Below are 19,031 nucleotides of genomic sequence, written 5' to 3'. Positions count from 1 at the left end.
AAAGGGCGAGAGAGGGCGAGAAAGGGCTTGAGAAGCGAGAGACGGATAGAGGGTGAGAGAGGGAGAGAGGGCGTGAGGAGGAGAGAGGGTGAAAGAGGGCGAGAGAGGGAGAGAGGGAAAAAGAGGGAGAGAGGGTGAAAGAGGGCAAGGGAGGGAGAGAGGGCAAAAGCAGGAGAGAGGACGAAAGAGGGAGAGAGGGTGAAAGAGGGTAAGAGAGGGAGAGAGGGCAAAATAGTGAGAGAGGGAGAAAGAGGGAGAGAGGGAGAAAGAGGGCAAGAGAGGGAGAGAGGTTTAGAGAGGGCGAGTGAGTGAGAGAGGGCAAGAGAGGGAGAAAGGGAGAGAGAGGGCGAGAGACGGCGAGAGAGGGCGAGAGAGGGAGGGATTGTGAGAGAGGGCGAGAGAGGGAGTGAGGGCGAGAGGGCGAAAGTTGGAGAGAGAGAGGGTGAGACAAGGAGAGAGGGCGAGTGAGGGAGAATGTGTGAGAGAGGGAGAGAGGGCGAGAAAGGGCGTGAGGAGGGAGAGAGGGATAGACGGCGAGAGAGGGAGAGAGGGCGAGAGAGTGGGAGAGGACGAGAGGGAGAGAAGTCAAAAGAGGGAGAGAGGGCGAGAGAGGGAGAATCAGTGAGAGAGGGAGAGCGGGCGAGAAAGGTCGAGAGAGGGATAGAGAGGAAGAGAGAGGGTGAGTGAGGGTTAGAGAGAGAGAGAGGGTGAGAGAGGGTAAGAAGGCAAGAGAGGGAGAGAGGGCGAAAGAGGGAGAGAGGTTGAGAGCAGGAGAGAGGGTGAGAGCGGGAGAGAGGTGAGAGAGGGAGAGAGGGAAGGAGAGGGAGAGAGGGCGAAAGAGGGAGAGACGACAAGAGAGGGAGAAAGGGAGAGAGAGGGCGAGAGATGGCGAGAGTGGGCGAGAGGGCGAGAGAGGGAGAGAAGGAGAAAGAGGGAGGGAGGGCGAAAGAGGGAGAGATTATGAGAGAGGGTGAGAGAGGGAATGAGGGTGAGAGAGCGAATGAGGGAGAGAGTGCGAGAGAGGGACAGAGGGCGATCGGGTGAAAGGGCGAGTGAGGGAGAGAGGGCGAGAGAGGGAAAAATGGCGAGAGAGGGAAAAATGGTGAGAAAGGGAGAGTGGGCGAGAAAGGGCGAGAGAGGGAGAGAGGGATAGAGGGCGAGAGACAGAGAGAAGGCGTGAGGAGGAGAGAGGGTGAAAGAGGGCGAGAGAGGTAGAGAGGGCAAAAGAGGGAGAGAGGTCTAGAGTGGGAGAGAGGGTGAAAGAGGGCGAGTGAGTGAGAGAGGGCAAGAGAGTGAGAAAGAGAAAGAGAGGGCGAGAGACGCCGAGAGAGGGCGAGAGGGTGAGAGAGGGAGAGATTGTGAGAGAAGGCATGAGAGGGAGTGAGAGCGAGAGAGCGAAAGATGGAGAGAGGGCGGGAGAGGGAGCGAGCATGGGCAGGCGAAAGATGGAGAGAGGGTGAGGGAGAGAGGGCGAGAGAGGAAGAGAGGGCGCGATACAGCGCGAGAGGGTGAGAGGGCGAGAGAGTGCGAGAGAGGGAGAGAGGGCGAGAGAGGGCAAGAGGTCGAGAAAGAGAGAGAGAGAGAGGGTGAGACAATGAGAGAGGGCGAGTGAGGGAGAAAGGGCGAGAGAGGGCGAGAAAGGGCTTGAGAAGCGAGAGACGGATAGAGGGCGAGAGAGGGAGAGAGGGCGTGAGGAGGAGAGAGGGTGAAAGAGGGCGAGAGAGTGAAAGAGGGCAAGGGAGGGAGAGAGGACTAAAGCAGGAGAGAGGACGAAAGAGGGAGAGAGGGTGAAAGAGGGTAAGAGAGGGAGAGAGGGCAAAATAGTGAGAGAGGGAGAAAGAGGGAGAGAGGGAGAAAGAGGGCAAGAGAGGGAGAGAGGGTTAGAGAGGGCGAGTGAGTGAGAGAGGGCAAGAGAGGGAGAAAGGGAGAGAGAGGGCGAGAGACGGCGAGAGAGGGCGAGAGAGGGAGGGATTGTGAGAGAGGGCGAGAGAGGGAGTGAGGGCGAGAGGGCGAAAGTTGGAGAGAGAGAGGGTGAGACAAGGAGAGAGGGCGAGTGAGGGAGAATGTGTGAGAGAGGGAGAGAGGGCGAGAAAGGGCGTGAGGAGGGAGAGAGGGATAGACGGCGAGAGAGGGAGAGAGGGCGAGAGAGGGAGAGAGGGCTAAAGAGGGAGAGAGGGTGAAAGAGGGCAAGGGAGGGAGAGAGGGCAAAAGAGGGAGAGAGGGAGAAAGAGGGAGAGAGGGTGAAAGAGGGAGAGAGGGAGAAAGAGGGAGAGAGGGTGAAAGAGGGAGAGAAAGGGAGACAGGGCGAGAGCGGGAGAGAGGGCAAGAGATGGCGAGAGAGGATGAGAGGGCGAGAGCGGGAGAGAGGGCGAGAGATGGCGAGAGAGGGAGAGAGGGCGAGAGAGGGAGAGAGGGCGAGAGGGAGAGAAGTCAAATGAGGGAGAAAAGGGGCGAGGGGGAGAAACGGTGAGAGACGGAGAGCGGGCGAGAAAGGTTGAGAGAGGGATAGAGAGGGAGAGAGATGGAGAGAGGGCAAGAGAGGGTGAGAGAGGGCAGGAGAGCGAGAGAGGGAGAGAGGGTGAAACAGGGAGAGAGGGCGAGAGCGGGATAGAGGGCAAAAGAGGCAGAGAGAGTGAGAGAGGGCGAGAGAGGGAGAGAGGTGAGAGAGGATGAGAGGCAAGGAGAGGGAGAGAGGGCAAAAGAGGGAGAGAGGGCGAAAGAGGCAGAGAGAGTGAGAGAGGGCTAGAGGGCGAGAGAGCGAGAAAGGGTGAAAAAGGGAGAGAGGGCGAGAGCGGGAGAAAGGGCGAGAGTGGGAGAGAGGGAAGGATAGGGAGAGAGGGCAAGAGAGGGAGAGAGAGGAAGAGAGGGCAAGAGAGTGAGTGAGAGTGAAAGAGGGAGAGAGGGAGAGTGAGAGCAAAAGACGGCGAGAGAGGTCAAGAGTGCGACAGAGGGAGAGAGGGCGAGAGAGGGCCAGAGGGCGAGACAAGGAGGGAGCGAGAGAGAGGGAGAGAGTGCGAAAGAGGGAGAGAGAGCAAGGGCGCTAGAGAGGGCGAGAGAGGGAGAGAAGGGGAGAGAGGGAGAGAGGGAAGGAGAGGGAGAGAGCGCGAAAGTGGGAGAGAGTGCGAGAGAGGGAGTGAGGACGAGAGAGGGAGAGAGGGCGAGAGAGGGAGAGAGTAGGAAAGAGGGAGAGAGGACGAAAAGGGAGAGTTGGCGAAATAGGTAGTGAGGGCGAGAGAGGGCGCGAGAGGGAGAAAGGGCAAGATAGGAAGAGAGGGAGAGAGGGAGAGAGGGCGAGAAATTGCGAGAGAGGGAGTGAGGGAGAGAGAGGAAGAGAGGGAAGGAGAGGGAGTGAGGGTGAAAGAGGGAGAGAGGGCGAGTGAGAGCAAGAGACGGCGAGTGAGGGCAAGAGTGCGAGAGAGGGAGAGAGTGCGAGAGAGGGCGAGAGGGCGAGACAAGGAGAGAGGGAGAGAGAGGGAGTGAGGAAGAGAGAGGGAGAGAGGGTAAAAGGGCCAGAGAGAGAGTGCGAGAGAGGGAGAGAGGGCGAATGAGGGAGAGAGGATGAGCGAGGTGAGAGGGCGAGAGAGGGAGAGAGGGCGAGAGAGGGTGAGAGGGCGAGAGAGTGCAAGAGGGCGAGAGAGAGAGAGGGTCAGACAAGGAGAGAGGGCGAGAGAGGGAGAAATGGCAAGGGAGGGAGAGAGGGCGAGAAAGTGTGAGAGAGGGAGAGAGGGATAGAGCGATAGAGGGCGAGAGACGGAGAGAGGGTGTGAGGAGTAGAGAGGGTGAAAGAGGGCGAGAGACGGAAAGAGGGCAAAAGAGGAAGAGAGGGCAAAAGAGGGAGAGAAGGTGAAAGAGGGAGATAGAGGGAGAAAGTGCAAAAGAGGGAGAGCGGGAGAAATAGGGTGAGAGGGTGAAAGAGGGCAAGAGAGGGAGAGAGGGCGAGAGAGGGAGAGAGGGTTAGAGAGGGCGAGTGAGTGAGAGAGGGCAAGAGAGGAAGAAAGGGAGAGAGAGGCCGGGAGACGGCGAGAGACGGCGAGAGGGCGAGAGGGCGAGAGAGGGAGAGATCGTGAGAGAGGGCGAGAGAGGGAGGGATGGCGTGAGGATGCAAGAGGGAGAGAGGGCGAGAGAGGGAGATAGCGTGGGTGGGCTAGAGAGGGAGAGTGCGTGGGCAGGCGAAAGATGGAGAGAGGGTGAGAGAGAGGGTGAGAGAGAGAGAGGGCGAGAGAGGGAGAGACAGCAAAAGAGGGAGAGAGAGCGAAAGAGGGAGAGAGAGTGAACGAGGGCGAGAGAGGGAGAGAGGGCGAGAGCGGGAGAGAGGGCGAGAGAGGGTGAGAGATGGTGAGAGAGGATGAGAGGGCGAGAGAGGGAGAGAGGGCGAGAGAGAGCAAGAGGGCGAGTTAGAGAGAGAGAGGTTGAGCTAAGGAGACAGGGCGAGAGAAGGAGAGAGGGAGACAGGGCAAAAGAGGGAGAGAGTGCAAAAGAGGGAGAGAGGGTGAAAGAAGGCAAGAGAGGGAGAGAGAGGGCGAGAGAATGCGAGAGAGGGAGAGAGGGTGAGAGAAAGAGAGAGTGCAAGAGAGCGAGAGAGGCCCAGAGAGGGTGAGAGGGCGAGAGAGGAGAGAGGGCGAGAGAGGGAGAGAGTGGGCGAGAGCAAGAGAGTGAGAGAGGGCAAGAGAGGGAGAAAGGGCGAGAGACGGCGAGAGACGACGAGAGAGGGCGAGAGGGTGAGAGAGGGCGATAGAAGAGAGGGAGAGAGAGTGAGAGAGTGGGCGAGAGAGGGTGAGAGTGGGCGAGAGATTGTGAGTGGGCGAGAGGGCTAACGAGGGAGTGAGGGCGAGAGAGGGAGACAGGGCGAGAGAGGGAGCGAGGGCGAGAAATGTCGAGAGAGGGAGAGTGCGCGAGAGGAGGAGAGAGTGCGAGAGCGGGAGAGAGAGTGCAAGAGAGGGAGAGAGGGCAAGGGAGGGAGAGAGGGAGAGAGGGCAAGAGAGGGAGTTAGGGCAAAAGAGGGAAAGAGGACAAAAGAGGGATGCAGGGTGAGAGAGGGAGAGATAGAGAAAGAGGACAAGAGACGGCGATAGAGGGCAAGAGAGGGCGAGAGGGCGCAACAAGGAGAGAGGGAGAGAGAGTGAGTGAGGAAGAGAGAAGGAGAGAGGGTGAGAGTGGGAGAGAGGGAGAGAGGGGTCGATAGGGCGAAAGAGGGAGAGTGGGCGAGAGGGCCAGAGAGAGAGAGGGCGAGAGAGGGAGAGAGGACGAGTGAGTGAGAGAGGGCGAGAGAGGGTGAGAGGGCTAGAGAGGGAGAGAGGGCAAGAGAGCAAGAGAGGGAGAGAGGGCGAGAGAGGGAGAGAGGGCGAGAGGGGGAAAAGGTAGAGAGGGAGAGAGGGTGAGAGAGGGCGAGAGGGGATAGAGGGCGAGAGAGAGTGTGACAGCGAGAGATGGAGAGAGAGCGACAGAGGCAGAGAGGGCAAAAGAGGGAGAGAGGGTGAGAGAGGGAGAGAGGGCAAATGATGGAGAGAGGTAGCGAGAGGGAGAGAGGGCGAGAGAGAGGGTGAAAGAGGGGTAGTGAGTGATAGCGGAAGATAGGGCAAAAGAGGGAGAGAGGGCGAGAGGGCGAGAGAGGAAGAGAGGGCGTGAGGGAGAGGGGGAGACAGAGGGAGAGAGGGTGAGTGAGCGAGAGAGGGCAAGAGTGGGATAGAGAACAGAGAGTGAGAGAGGTCGAGAGAGAATGAAAGCGAGGGAGGAAGAGAGAGAGAGAGGGCGAGAGAGGGAGAGACGGCAAAAGAGGGATAGAGAGCAGAGAGAGGGAGAGAGGGAGAGAGAGGAAACTAGGGCCATAGAGGGAGAGAGGGCAAGACAGGGGGAGAGTGCTGTTATGAGTCGTAGTGGTCATATTTATCTGGCTGTCAGTTCAGAAATGTCCTTGATGTATTGTAACGTGGCTAGTCCTTTGGGTTGCAGCATGTCGTCATTCCGTTGTCTTTCGCTTAGGCATCTGTTGATGAAATTGTGGGGGTATCCATTTTTGGCGAATACATTGTAGAGGTGTCCTACTTCCTCTTTAATGCAATTCTGGTGTACTGCAGTGTGTTGTGGCCACAAAAGGGCAGCAGACCAGAACTGCAAAAAGAGGAAGAAGAAAGTTTGTGAGAAAATTTGTAGCTCGGGTGCTCGTTGCTGTGGTTCTGTTCGCCGAGCTGGAAGTTATTGTTGCAAACGCTTCGTCCCCTGTCTAGGTGACATCCTCAGTGCTTGGGAGACTCCTGTGAAGTGCTTCTGTGATATTTCCTCTGGCATTTATAGTGGCCTGTCCCTGCCGCTTCCGGTTGTCAGTTTCAGCTCTCCGCTGTAGTGGCCGGTATATTGGATCCAGGTCGATGTGTTTGTTGATGGAGTTTGTGGATGAGTGCCATGCTTCTAGGAATTCCCTGGCTGTTCTTTGTTTCGCTTGCCCTATAATGGTAGTGTTGTCCCAGTCGAAATCATGTTGCTTGTCGTCTGTGTGTGGCTACTAAGGGTAGCTGGTCGTGGCGTTTCGTGGCTAGTTGATGTTCATGGATGCGGATCGTTAGCTGTCTTCCTGTTTGTCCTATATAGTGTTTTGTGCAGTCCTTGCATGGGATTTTGTACACTACATTAGTTTTGCTCATGCTGGGTATCGGGTCCTTCGTTCTGGTGAGTTGTTGTCAGAGTGTGGCTGTTGGTTTGTGTGCTGTTATAAGTCCTACTGGTCGCAGTAGTCTGGCTACCAGTTCAGAGATATTCTTGATGTATGGTAGTGTGGCTAGTCCTTTGGGTTGCAGCATGTCCTCGTTACGTTGTCTTTCACTTAGGTACCTGTTGATGAAATTGCGAGGATATCCGTTGTTGGCGAATACCTTGTATAGGTGTTCCTCTTCCTCTTTTGCAGTTCTGGTGTACTGCAGTGTGTTGTGGCCCTTTTTAATAGTGTCTTGATGCAACGTCGTTTGTGTGTATTGGGGTGGTTGCTTTCGTAGTTCAGCACTTGGTCTGTGTGTGTGGCTTTCGTGTGTACCTTTGTGGTGAATTCTCCGTTTGGTGTTCTCTGTACCATCACGTCTAGGAATGGGAGTTGGTTTTCCTTTTCTTCCTCTCTCGTGAATCGGATTCCTGTGAGTGTGGAGTTGATGATCCGGTGTGTTTTCTCTATTTCCGTGTTTTTAATGATTACAAAGGTGTCACCCACATATCTAACCCAGAGTTTGGGTTGAATTTGTGGTGAGACTGTTTGTTCTAACCTTTGCATGACTGCTTCTGCTATGAGTCCCGAGATCGGTGAGCCCATGGGTGTGCCGTTGATTTGTTCGTATATCTGGTTGTTGAATGTGAAGTGTGTTGTGAGGCACAAGTCCAGTAGTTTAAGTATGCCGTCTTTGTTGATGGGTTCAACGTCCTGTTGTCTGTTCTGTCTGTTCAGCAGGTTGGCTATTGTTTCTCTGGCTAGGGCTTTGTCAATAGATGTGAACAGTGCCGTTACGTCGAATGAGACCAAGGTTTCTTCCTTGTCTATGTGTATATTTCTGATGATGTCCAAGAATTCCTGTGTTGATTGTATAGAGTGTCTGGATCCGCTGATCAGGTGTTTCAGTTTCTGCTGTAGTTCTTTGGCCAGTTTGTGTGATGGTGTCCCTGGTAGTGATACTATGGGTCTGAGTGGGATGTCTGGTTTGTGCACTTTAGGTAGTCCATAGAATCTAGGGGTGTTGTTGCTTTCAGGTTTCATTCTTTGTAGGTCCGACCTGGTTATCTCTCCGTTTTTTTGTAGATTCCTCAGTGTGTTATTTATCCTATTGGTGAGCTGTGAGGGTCAAACTCCCTCTTTTGGTAGGTGTTGGTATCTGCAAGTAGTTGTTGTGCTTTTTGGATGTATTCTGCTTTGTCCAGGATGACCGTCATTCTGCTTTTGTCTGCTGGTAGTATGTTTATGTTCTTATCATTTGTTAGTGATTTTAGTGATTCCCTCTCCTTGGTGTTGAGATTATGTGTTTGTCTTTTCCTTGTTATCAGAGGTATGATACTTTGCCTCACTGTTTTTTGTGTCTCTTCTGTCAGTCCATTTTTCCTGAGTATGCATTCTAGTGCTGCTAGGAAGTCTGCTGTCTTGGCGTCCCTGTGGTTGTAGTTGAGTCCCTTGGCCAGTATTGTTCTTTCCGTGTCTGTGAGCTGACTGTGGGAGAGGTTTTTAACCCAGGTGTGTGTTGTGGTGTCCTCTTTGTTGTGTGTTAGTTTGGCCATTTTTTTCTTTTCGTGCCGTTTTTTTTGCGGTGTGTGGTCCTATTCTGTAATATGGTGAGAGCTCGTTCTATGATCTGGGTCCATTCCTGATTAGTGGTTTTTGAAATTAACGACTTTTGGCGCGCAATTTCTTGTCGGGTATTTATGAAGTTTGTTGTGTGCGTCTGTAATCATTACTGGATCTTCAACGCCAAACTAACAGGAATTCGATTCACGAGAGAAGAAGAAAAGGATAACCAACTCCCATTCCTAGACGTGATGGTACAGAGAACACCGAACGGAGAATTCACCACAAAGGTATACAGGAAAGCCACACACACAGACCAAGTCCTGAACTATGAAAGCAACCACCCCAACACACACAAACGAAGTTGCATCAAGACACTATTCAAAAGGGCCACAACACACTGCAGCACACCAGAAATGCAAAAAGAGGAAGAGGAACACCTGTACAAGTTATTCGCCAAAAACGGATACCCGCGCAATTTCATCAACAGATGCCTAAGAGAAAGACAACGGAACGAGGACATGCCGCAACCCAAAGGATTGGCCACACTACCATACATCAGGAGCATTTCAGAACTGAGAGCCAGACTACTGCGACCACTAGGACTTATAACAGCACACAAACCAACAGCCACCCTCAGACAACAACACACCAGAACGAAGGACCCGATACCCAGCATGAGCAAAACTAATGTAGTGTACAAATTCCCATGCAAGGACTGCACAAAACACTATATAGGACAAACAGGAAGACAGCGAACGATCTGCATCCATGAACATCAACTCGCCACGAAACGCCACGACCAGCTATCCTTAGTAGCCACACATGCAGTCGACAAGCAACATGAATTCGACTGGGACAACACTACCATTATAGGGCAAGCCAAACAAAGAACAGCCAGGGAATTCCTAGAAGCATGGCACACATCCACAAACTCCATCAACAAACACATCGACCTGGACCCAATACATCGGCCACTACAGCGGACAGCTGAAACTGACAACCGGAAGCAGCAGGGACAGGCCACTATAAATGCCGGAGGAAACACAGGAGGCTCCCAAGCACTGAGAATGTCACCTAGACAGGGGACGAAGCGTTTGCCAGACAAATTTCCAGCTCGGTGAACAGAACCACAACATTTACATAAATGATTTGAATGCGAGCATAAGAGGTACAGTTCGTAAGTTTTCAGATGACACCAAAATTGAAGGTACAGAGGACTGCAAAGAGGATTACCGAAGAATACAACAGGATCTTGATCAAATATGCTGAGAATTGGCAGATACAGTTTAATTCAGATAAATGCGAGGTGCTGCATTTTGGGAAAGCAAATCTTAGCAGGACGTATATACTTTATGGTAAGGTCCAAGGGACTGTTGCTTAACAAAGAGACCTTGGAGTGCAGGTTCATAGCTGTTTGAAAGTGCAGTCACAGGTAGATTGTAGAGGGAAGAAGGCGTTTGGTATGCTTTCCTTTATTTGTCAGAGTATTGAGTACAGGTGTTGGGAGGTCCTGTTGCGGATGTACAGGACATTGGTTAGGCCAATGTTGGAATATTGCGTGCAATTCAGCTCTCCTTCCCATCGGAAAGATGTTGTGACACCTGAATGTGTTCAGAGACGATTTACAAGAATGTTGCCAGGATTGGAGGATTTGAGCTATAGGGATAAGCTGAACAAGCTGCGGCTGTTTTCTGTTGAGTATCGGAGGCTGAGGGGTGAACTTATAGAGGTTTACAAAAATATGAGGTGCATAGATAGGGTAAATAGGCAAAGTCTTTTCTCTGGGGTAGGAAAGTTCAGAAATAGAGGGCATAAGTTTAGAGTGAGAGGGGTAATTTATAAGAAACCTCAGGGACAACATTTTCACACAGAGCGTGGTACGGGCATGGAACGAGCTGTCAGAGGAAGTGGTGCAGGCTGGTACAATTGCAACATTTAAGAGAAAATTGGATGGGTATATGAATAGGAAGGGTTTTGAGGGTTATGAGCCGTGTGCTGTCAGGTGGACTCGATTAGGTTTGGATGTCTGGTCGGCATGGACGATTTGCACCGAAGTGTCTGTTTCCATGCTGTGCATCTCTATGACTCTATCTATATCTGTTTGCAGGCTTCCACATCTCATCATACTATGCCCACCCCCCGATTGTGTTTTGAGAGAAAAACTGGACACATTTCACTCTGCCACTTCCAAGTCATTAAGACAGAGATATATCATTTAAGCCCGATGCCTGACCAATCTTTCCAACTTGAAAACTGCTCATTAATCTTGATTCGGGGATTTCTGTTAATTCGGCAATGGAAAGACAATGCTGCTTTATTTCTCAACGCCGTGAGCTCCTTTCTTGAACAATGGACTTTTTCGTACCCCCTTATTGACTGCTTGCTATAAATTCAAATGGACTTTACTGAACAGCTTCCTTCATTAACTCTACAGGTCATGTTAGCGATGAAATCTGCACATTGCCATGTGTGATTTTCCTTGCAACAAATGATGTTGACTTAGCTGTACTGTAATTATCCCTTCTAAACGTTCTGCTTTTCTTCTTTTGCAATGGTGTTTCACATTATCGAAATGACAACAAAGGCATTAGAACAGATGGATGCAATTTAGCCCATGAAGTCAGCGACAACGTTCTATGAGATCAGGGCTGATTTGCTTAATCCTCAACTCCCCTTTTCGGTCTTATCTCCGTGATCCTCGACTTCCGAAGTAACGTAATGTTTGTCTCTCTCAACCTTGAATACATGCATAATTCACAACCCTCTGTTTTAAAGAACTCTACAGATTTCCTACCCTCTGAAAGTAATAATAGCCTCCAGATCTGAGTATTACATATCTGACCCCTTTCCGCTGTGCAGAGACCCTCTGGTCCCACATTATCCCGGGTGCAATTCAGAGCATAAAAAAACATCTCAAGGTCGGTCAACACTGTCGAGTGCCAGTTGTGAGTATTGGAACCATTGTCTTTTTGTTGACTTTTGAATAAAAAAAGACCTGAAATACACATTAGATTTGCCAGTGTTGAATCTTTTTCAAAAGCACATCATTGGCTGTAATTTCGCTGGTGGTGTAGGGCGTTGTACAAATACAAGGACATTTTTTTTTCATTCTCGATCCATTGCTGCCTTTATTCATCCCTCGGTACATGAAAATGTATCGTTCCCATCGACTTTACCTTTCATCAATGTTTGTTTTACAACTTGATCTCCCATCCTCTTCCTTCGTTCTGAACCAAAATAAGGGGACAGCGAATACTGGAGTCATGTTGCGGATAAGACAAATGCTGGAGTTTCAGATTGTAACCACCCATTCCATTAAACATATTAAGCAGCGATGATTTAGAAATTCAGTGGGGTTTCCTGGCGCATGTTCGAATTCTCCCAACTATGTTTTGAATGAATTCCTGCAAGACAAATTCTCTCTCATACTTCAAAAAAAAATCTCAACAACCCATGACAGTCATTCGATTAGAGTTAGGAAACTCAAGTCCTTCATCAGAAATATATCATACTCAAAATGCTATCTCTGTTTCAGTTTCCACATTTACCACCAGAGACGTCGGGTTTCTGCAGTAGTCTGTGAACGCACTGTGCACAAGCGCTGCATTTCATTACATTCCTTCAAACCCAGTCCTCTGCACACTGGCCCTGGTCAGTGGCAATAATTCCTACTACTTGTCAACGTGCTAATGTCCATCGCTCACCCCCCATCAAAATAAATAGCCGCAGGAAATCTTCAGTTAACGTTCCTTGCACCAGAGATAGCCTCGGGAATCTCTCAAAAAACCGGGACTTCTTCACCCTGGACGTGCTGTAAGGCAGAGGATTGTGAAGAGACTTTGGGAAAATATTATCACTTGACAAGTGGAAAAATGTTAAGGAGGCAAAACATATAATCTAGTCCCCAGCTTTGTAAATCTTTAAAAACTCTCTGAGAAGTGAAATCAAAGGGGAATGAAGAATGGTGAACGGTCCGACTGAGCAGAGACAGTCAAGATTGCTTCCCCTTCTTTAAGAGAACATTAACGTTAGTGGGCGGCACAGTGGCTAGCACTGCTGCCTCACAGCGCCAGAGACCCGTGTTCAATTCCCGCCTCAGGCGACTGACTGTGTGGAGTTTGCACGTTCTCCCTGTGTCTGCGTGGGTTTCCTCCGGGTGCTCCGGTTTCCTCCCACAGTCCAAAAGATGTGCAGGGCCAGGTGAATTGGCCATACTAAATTGCCCGTAGTGTTAGGTAAGGGGTAAATGTAGGGGTATGGGTGGGTTTCGCTTCGGCGGGTCGGTGTGGACTTGTTGGGCCGAAGGGCCTGTTTCCACACTGTAATATAATCTAATCTAAAAAAAAATAATAATCTAATCTAAAGGTTCAATTAACATTGATGTTCTCTGGACAAAAACTGATCCGAGACATTTAAATAATTCTCGTTCACGTACATGACGAATACAAAGCTCATCTGGACTCTGGGACAATGCAAAAACTCGATAGCACACATGACACTGAGAATCTTGAAGGGATATGGTCCCAGTTGGAGCATAGCTGGTTCCCAGTGACATGGGTGTGCCTGTCGTGGACGGGATCAGACTGTTCTCATGTCTCCATTATGAATATCTCAGGCTTCATTTTGGAAAAAAATAAAGCTGGTAGAGGACAATTTTGTTTTGGGAAGGACAGACTGAAGTTGGAGGCCAGTCACAGCCTGATTTAGATAGTCGGGCAAGGTTTTAGGTTTGGAAGTTTCAGCGCATTCGACTGTTAAATGAAAGGTTGCTGGTTCAAGCTCCAAGGGTGACAGTGATCGCTGTTCTTAGTACATCTGTTTTCTCTGCTGCGTAGTTTTGTGTAGATAATGGTGTCAGGAAAACGTTCTTCAAACGAAAATTTTTCATGTGAAGAACCATAAATAAGTTTCTGCAATGTCTTAAAGATTAATGTAAACAACTGTGGATTCTGGGAATCTGAAAAAAAGCAGAAACTGTTGACGAAACTAACTTGTTTGGCAGTACCTGTGGCAGATTACTGAGTTCTGATGATTTTTTGTAATATTGTCTATGCTTCTCTCCGCATAGATTTTTCCAAACTTGCTGAGTTTTGTCGTGGAGAAAATATAGAGATTCACAAGGAGCCGCAGAGAGGTCTTCAAGAAGTAGCTCCTTTATCTGTAATCAATAAACCGTGACACTGAGAAAGCAGAATCTCGAATGCCCACGAACGCCATTGTCTTTATATCGTTTTTATCATGTTTCTGTTTGATGAATCAGCATTCAAATATGTTAATCGAAGTATCTCACTATAACTGCACAATAAACCAGTGATGATAGTTCCCATCATCTCTTTCATTGTTCACTCTACTTAACATTATTCTATTTTCACGGTTAGATTTTTAGCGTCAGCATTTGTAAACATGGTCTTTCATTCGAGACCCTACTTAATATTTTCCCAATGTCATGATCAGTTATTTATTGTCGGTAGTCTCAAGTAGGCGGTCTATAGTATTAATTAGACATTTAATGTCATGTCCCAAATATTGATGTTCTCAATCTTGTCATGATGATACAAAATAGGGAGACTAACTTTGCTAGCTGTGTAATCTCATTTTCACCATAATGACCTTTCAGCCTCAACCTTGCTCTGCTAATTTGTGTAAGAGCATTCCACGAATCTTATCTCATCCTGCATTCCACAGACCTCTTGCAACAGATCGCCAGTGGTCTTCCTGCTTTATCCCTTCCTTTGCTTTCATTGTCTTTGTTTTCCATTCTGTCATTCTGACTAATAGCAGTCATTCCTGGCATTGGATTCGCTGAGGGTGAAGGGTCAGTGAACAGAGCGGACTGTCCCTGTTGTTCTGTTCCTGACTCTCCACCTCCCGCTTTGTTTGTGACCACTCAATCTCCCGGGAAATGTACTATTCCTAGCAACGGTTGCCTGTAGTTATTGAAGTGGCAGTAGTCATAATAATAATAATAATAATAACAATATCAATAACAAAAACATTGTGGCCCGGTGCAGCTGTGATCAGCTGAAGAGCCTACTGCTGTACTGTACTGCATTTTCTGACTTTCCAGCATAAAACTCCGAATCTTCAATGTGTCATAACATTTCTCTCTCATTCTTCTAACATCCAATGACATAAAGCTCCATATACTCCATCTCTTCAAATTAGAAATTACATCCATTCCCAACATCAGCCGAGTGAACCTTATCTGGCCGGCCTTCAACACAAGAATATATTGCATTGGGGCACTCATACTTTTCATAATAGTCTTGTGTGGCTTGACTTGTGCCTTGCATTGTTTTAGAAAGACTCCCTATTATCAGACTCCATTCCCTTTTTAATAAATACAGATAGCATTTGATTTGCTTTCTGTATGCGTGCTCATCCTGTAAGCTTTATTTTTCATATTCATGTACAACAACATCTAAAGGCCTTTGTGTATTACGTCTTAAAGCAAAAGACGTTAGCCTTATTGCAAATCAGGAACGTGCTGCATTGTATATCAAAGGCTATGGCAAACAATAACTGAACTCTTACAAACAATAGGTGATGAATGAGTTGATAAAAGAGAGATATCTTTTCGATGGACCTGTTGGATTTTATGTTTTGGAGTGGCTGTTAATGGCTAATGTGGGAGAGTGATATGGTTTATTTGTACTTTCAGAAGGCGTTTGGCAAGTTTCCATAAGGACTACAGAGGAAATAGGGAAAGAATAGGGGCAATCATGATAAAAATCAACGAGACCGTCTGTGTGGAACCACCGGAGGCGGGGAAGATCATAATCAAATAGTTTGCTTTGGTACTTACTGTGAAGACTGTAATAGAAGCTCGGGGAATTGAGGAAATAAATAACGGAGTATTGACAAGATTTCAAAAAGAACAAAAGTTTAAAGAACAAAGAAAATGTACAGGAACAGGACCTTCTGCCTTCCAAGCATGTGCCGATCCAAATACACTGTCTAAACCTATCACGCAATTCGAAAGGATCTGTATCCCTCTGCTCTCCACCTATTCATGCATCTGTCCAGACGCTCCATAAATGAATCTACCATGTCTGCCTCTTCTACCTCTGCTGGCAACGCGTTCCAAGCATTTATCACCCTCTGTGTAAAGTACTTTCAGCGTGTAACCCCCTTAAACTTCTGTCCTCTCACCTTGAAGACGTGACTTTTCGTTAGTGAATTCGTCATCCTGGGAAAATGCTTATCTCTATTCACCCTGTTTATACCCTCCATGATTTTGTTTAGAAATTGACGTAAAGATGGAAGATGTGTAGGGTAGGCGAAAGGACATTAAGGTGGACAAATTCCCAGGATCATTTGGGATCTATCCAAGGTTGCTGAGGAAGGTGACAGAGTAAGTAGCTGAGGCCCTGACATATAACTTTGTAGCATCCTTAAGCACAGGTGAAGTGCCGAAGGACTGGAGTGTTGCTAATGTTGTCCCCATATTCAAGAAGTGCAGTAGGGATTTTCCAGGTAACTGCAGTCCATTGACCCTCATGTCAGTCGTGGGAACGTTCGGATGAGATTTCAGGAGCAGTGGAAGTTCATAAGACGCAAAAAGGTCGATAAATCCTCAGGGTCTGATCAGGTGTAAGCTAGGGTTCTGTGAGAAGCTCGGAAAGAGTTTGCAGTGCACATTTTAGATATATTTGTGTCATCGACATCAGGGGTATGTGCCGGAAGATTGGATGGCGGCTAATGCTGTCCCGTCAGCTAAGGGATGCAAGGAAATACCAGAAAACTACAGATATCAGTGTTGGCAAGTTGTTGGAACTGATTCTAAGTTCTTCATGTATTTGGAAATGCAGAGGCTGATTCGAGAAATTCAGCATGGCTTTGTGCGTGAGAAATTATATCTCACAAACCGAATTGAGTTTTTGGGGATGTGGATAGGACGAAGTGCAGGACCTATTTTCTACATCAATGCCTTGACAAGGTTCTACATGGTCGACGGATTAATAAGGTGGGATTCAGGGAGAGCTCGACAATTGGATACAAAATTGGCTTGATGGTAGGAGCTTTACTGTTTTAACTGCAGGTCAGTGGCCAGAAGAGTGTGACAACGTTTGGAACAGGGTCTCGTCTTTTACTTCCTTTACACAAATGATTTGGAGGAGAATATAAGAGGCATGGTTAATATGCGTTTGGGAGACACTAAGGTTACTGGTAAGAAGGAAACTTGAAGAAATTGTCAAATATTACAATGGGATGGTGATCATTTGTGTCAATGGTCTGAGCAGCAACAGATATAGTTTGATTTAGCTAAATGTGAGGTGTTGCATTTTCCTCACGCCAATCGGAGCAGGACATATACGGGTATTTGTGGGCCGATGCGGAGTGGTTTCAAACAGGGAGACTTAAGGGTGCAGATATAAAGCTCTTTCAAGGTGGTGTCCCAGGTTGACAGGATGGTGAAGAAGGCATTTGGCACGTTTACCTTCATTGGTCAGAGCATTCAGAAGAGGGATTAGGGTATCATGTTGTGGCTGTACTGGACCATTTATTGTCATCTAATGATGCCTATAAAAGCATTGTTGAACATTAGGAAATGCTCACCTGGTCCATTTATATCCTTTCGTGAAGCACATCAGATATTCATACTTGGGTCGGTCAAGATGCAACTCCATAACAACAGTAAAATGTTTGACTGAGCGCCCCTTTGCAATTGGAAGTGGGTAATGAAAACCCACACCCCATGAATGAATAAAGTAAGGTGTATATTTCCTTTCCATACCTCTGCAAATACTCCCAGAGTACTGACATTATAATGTTATTCAGTCCCTTGCAACACTCACACCACGTCTATCACCTTCAATTCTCCCTGTTCCTATCATCTCACGAAACCCTGAAAATGCTTCCTCTTCCTATTGCCCTCCTCCTGCGAGGAGACTTCTTTGCGACCACTTTGACAACTACATCAAAATTTGGGAGCGCTTTATCCCTTAATAAAACACAGTCGTCACTTACAATTATCAGCTTCTTTTCCCCAGAGTCTTCTGAGCCTGTCTGAATCGAATCTGATCCGTCCCATTTTGAGTGACGGCTCGGTGGGCATTTATTGCTGAAGTTTTATCTGTTTCAGTAGAACGTCCTAATGCTGAAGGTTATTAAATGTTCCTTCAAATGTTTTCCAATGTTCACTTAAAGACACATGCTTCCATCTCAAAATTAGAGTGGTGCTGGAAAAGCACAGCAGGCCAGGTAGCATCCGAGAAGCAGGAGAGTTGACGTTTCGAGTAAAAGCCTTTCAACACGAATGAGGCTGGGAGCCTTTGGGTGGAGAGATAAATGGGAGGGTTGGGGCTGGGGGCAAGTATGCTGAGAGTACAATAGGTGGGTGGAGGTAGGGGTGATAGTTCGTAGAGGAGTGTGGAGCGGATAGGTGGGAAGGAAGATTGACAGATGGGACAGGTCATGTGGACAGTGCTGAGCTGGAAGGTTGAATCTGGGGTAAGGTGTTGGGAGGGAAATGAGGAAACTGATGAAGTCCACGTTGATGTCATGAGTTTGAAAGTTCCGAGGTGGAAGATGATGCGTTTTTGCTCCAGGCCTCGGGTGGGAAGGGAGTGGCAATGGAGGAGTCTCGGTATCTGTATGTCCTCGGCAGAGTTGGGGAGGGTGTTGAAATTTTCACCCACGGGGCCGTGTGGTTGATTGGTGCGGGTGTCCCAGAGATGTTCGATGAAGCACTCCACGAGTAGGTTTTCGATTTCCCTAATGTGGAGGAGACCACATCAGGAGCAACGGGTAATATAAATGACATGTGTAGCAGTACAGGTGAAAATTGATGAATGTGAAAGGCTCCTTTGCGGCCTTGGATGGATGTGAGGGGGGAGGTGTGGGCGCAGGTTTTGCAACTCCTGCGGTGGTAGGGGCATGTGCCAGTAGGGGAGGTTGGTATGTTAGGGGGCATGGACCTAACCAGGTAGTCACGGAGGGAACAGTCTTTACGGAAAACAGATCGGGGTGGGGAGGGAAATATATCTCTGATGGTGGGGTCCATTTGTAAGTCGAAGAAATGGCGGAGAATGATGAGATGCATGCAGAGGTTGGGGAGGTGGAAGGTGATTACCGGGGCGTTTCAATCCTTGGTGCGTTCGGAGGGGTGGGGATCGAGGGCGGAGTTGCGATGGAGGGCATCTGGGAGAGGACATTGTGGTCTTGAAAGAAAGAGTCAATTTGTCAATTTTTATTACCGGTTTCTGAGATTTCCTGATTCAAATACTATCATGTGAAATGGTAGGATGTGAACCTGGGTCCACACAACTTTAGCCCAGTTTCTGGATTAACAGACCACTGATAACACTATCGCAGGTCCCTTTCACAGCTCACTCATCCCTGAATACTGATACCAGTGCACATTCTTTCGACAGTATTGTTTGATCCTGATATCTTCCTTCAATCTGGTGAGATCACTCAGTATCTATCCATCGGTGTGTGGGTCCAATTGCTGCCTCTGTAAATGTCTCTCGCTCTTGCAGGTGCTTCAGATCCAGACTGGGATTTTCCAGATCTCTGTGATGCTCCGTGTCACTCAGCATGTGCAAACCTCGTTGTAACAGTCTCTTTAACACTGTCTATTTCACAGTCTCTGCTCGGTACATGGGAAGTTGCTGTATTCGGACTCCAGTCTCATCCATCAACTTATTGAAGAAACATGTTCATCGAGAGCAATAATGGGTGGGGAGATCTGGAGCCTTCAATGAGTCCTGCAGTGAGGTAAGAACACTCATGGTGCACAGACGAGAGAGCGATTACTCCATGCATTGATTCA

Source organism: Chiloscyllium plagiosum, unplaced genomic scaffold, assembly GCF_037043375.1.
Source record: "Chiloscyllium plagiosum isolate Xiang-an unplaced genomic scaffold, Cpla_swu_hap1 HiC_scaffold_29, whole genome shotgun sequence".
NCBI lineage: Eukaryota > Metazoa > Chordata > Chondrichthyes > Orectolobiformes > Hemiscylliidae > Chiloscyllium > Chiloscyllium plagiosum.
Note: the sequence above shows the minus strand (reverse complement) of the source record.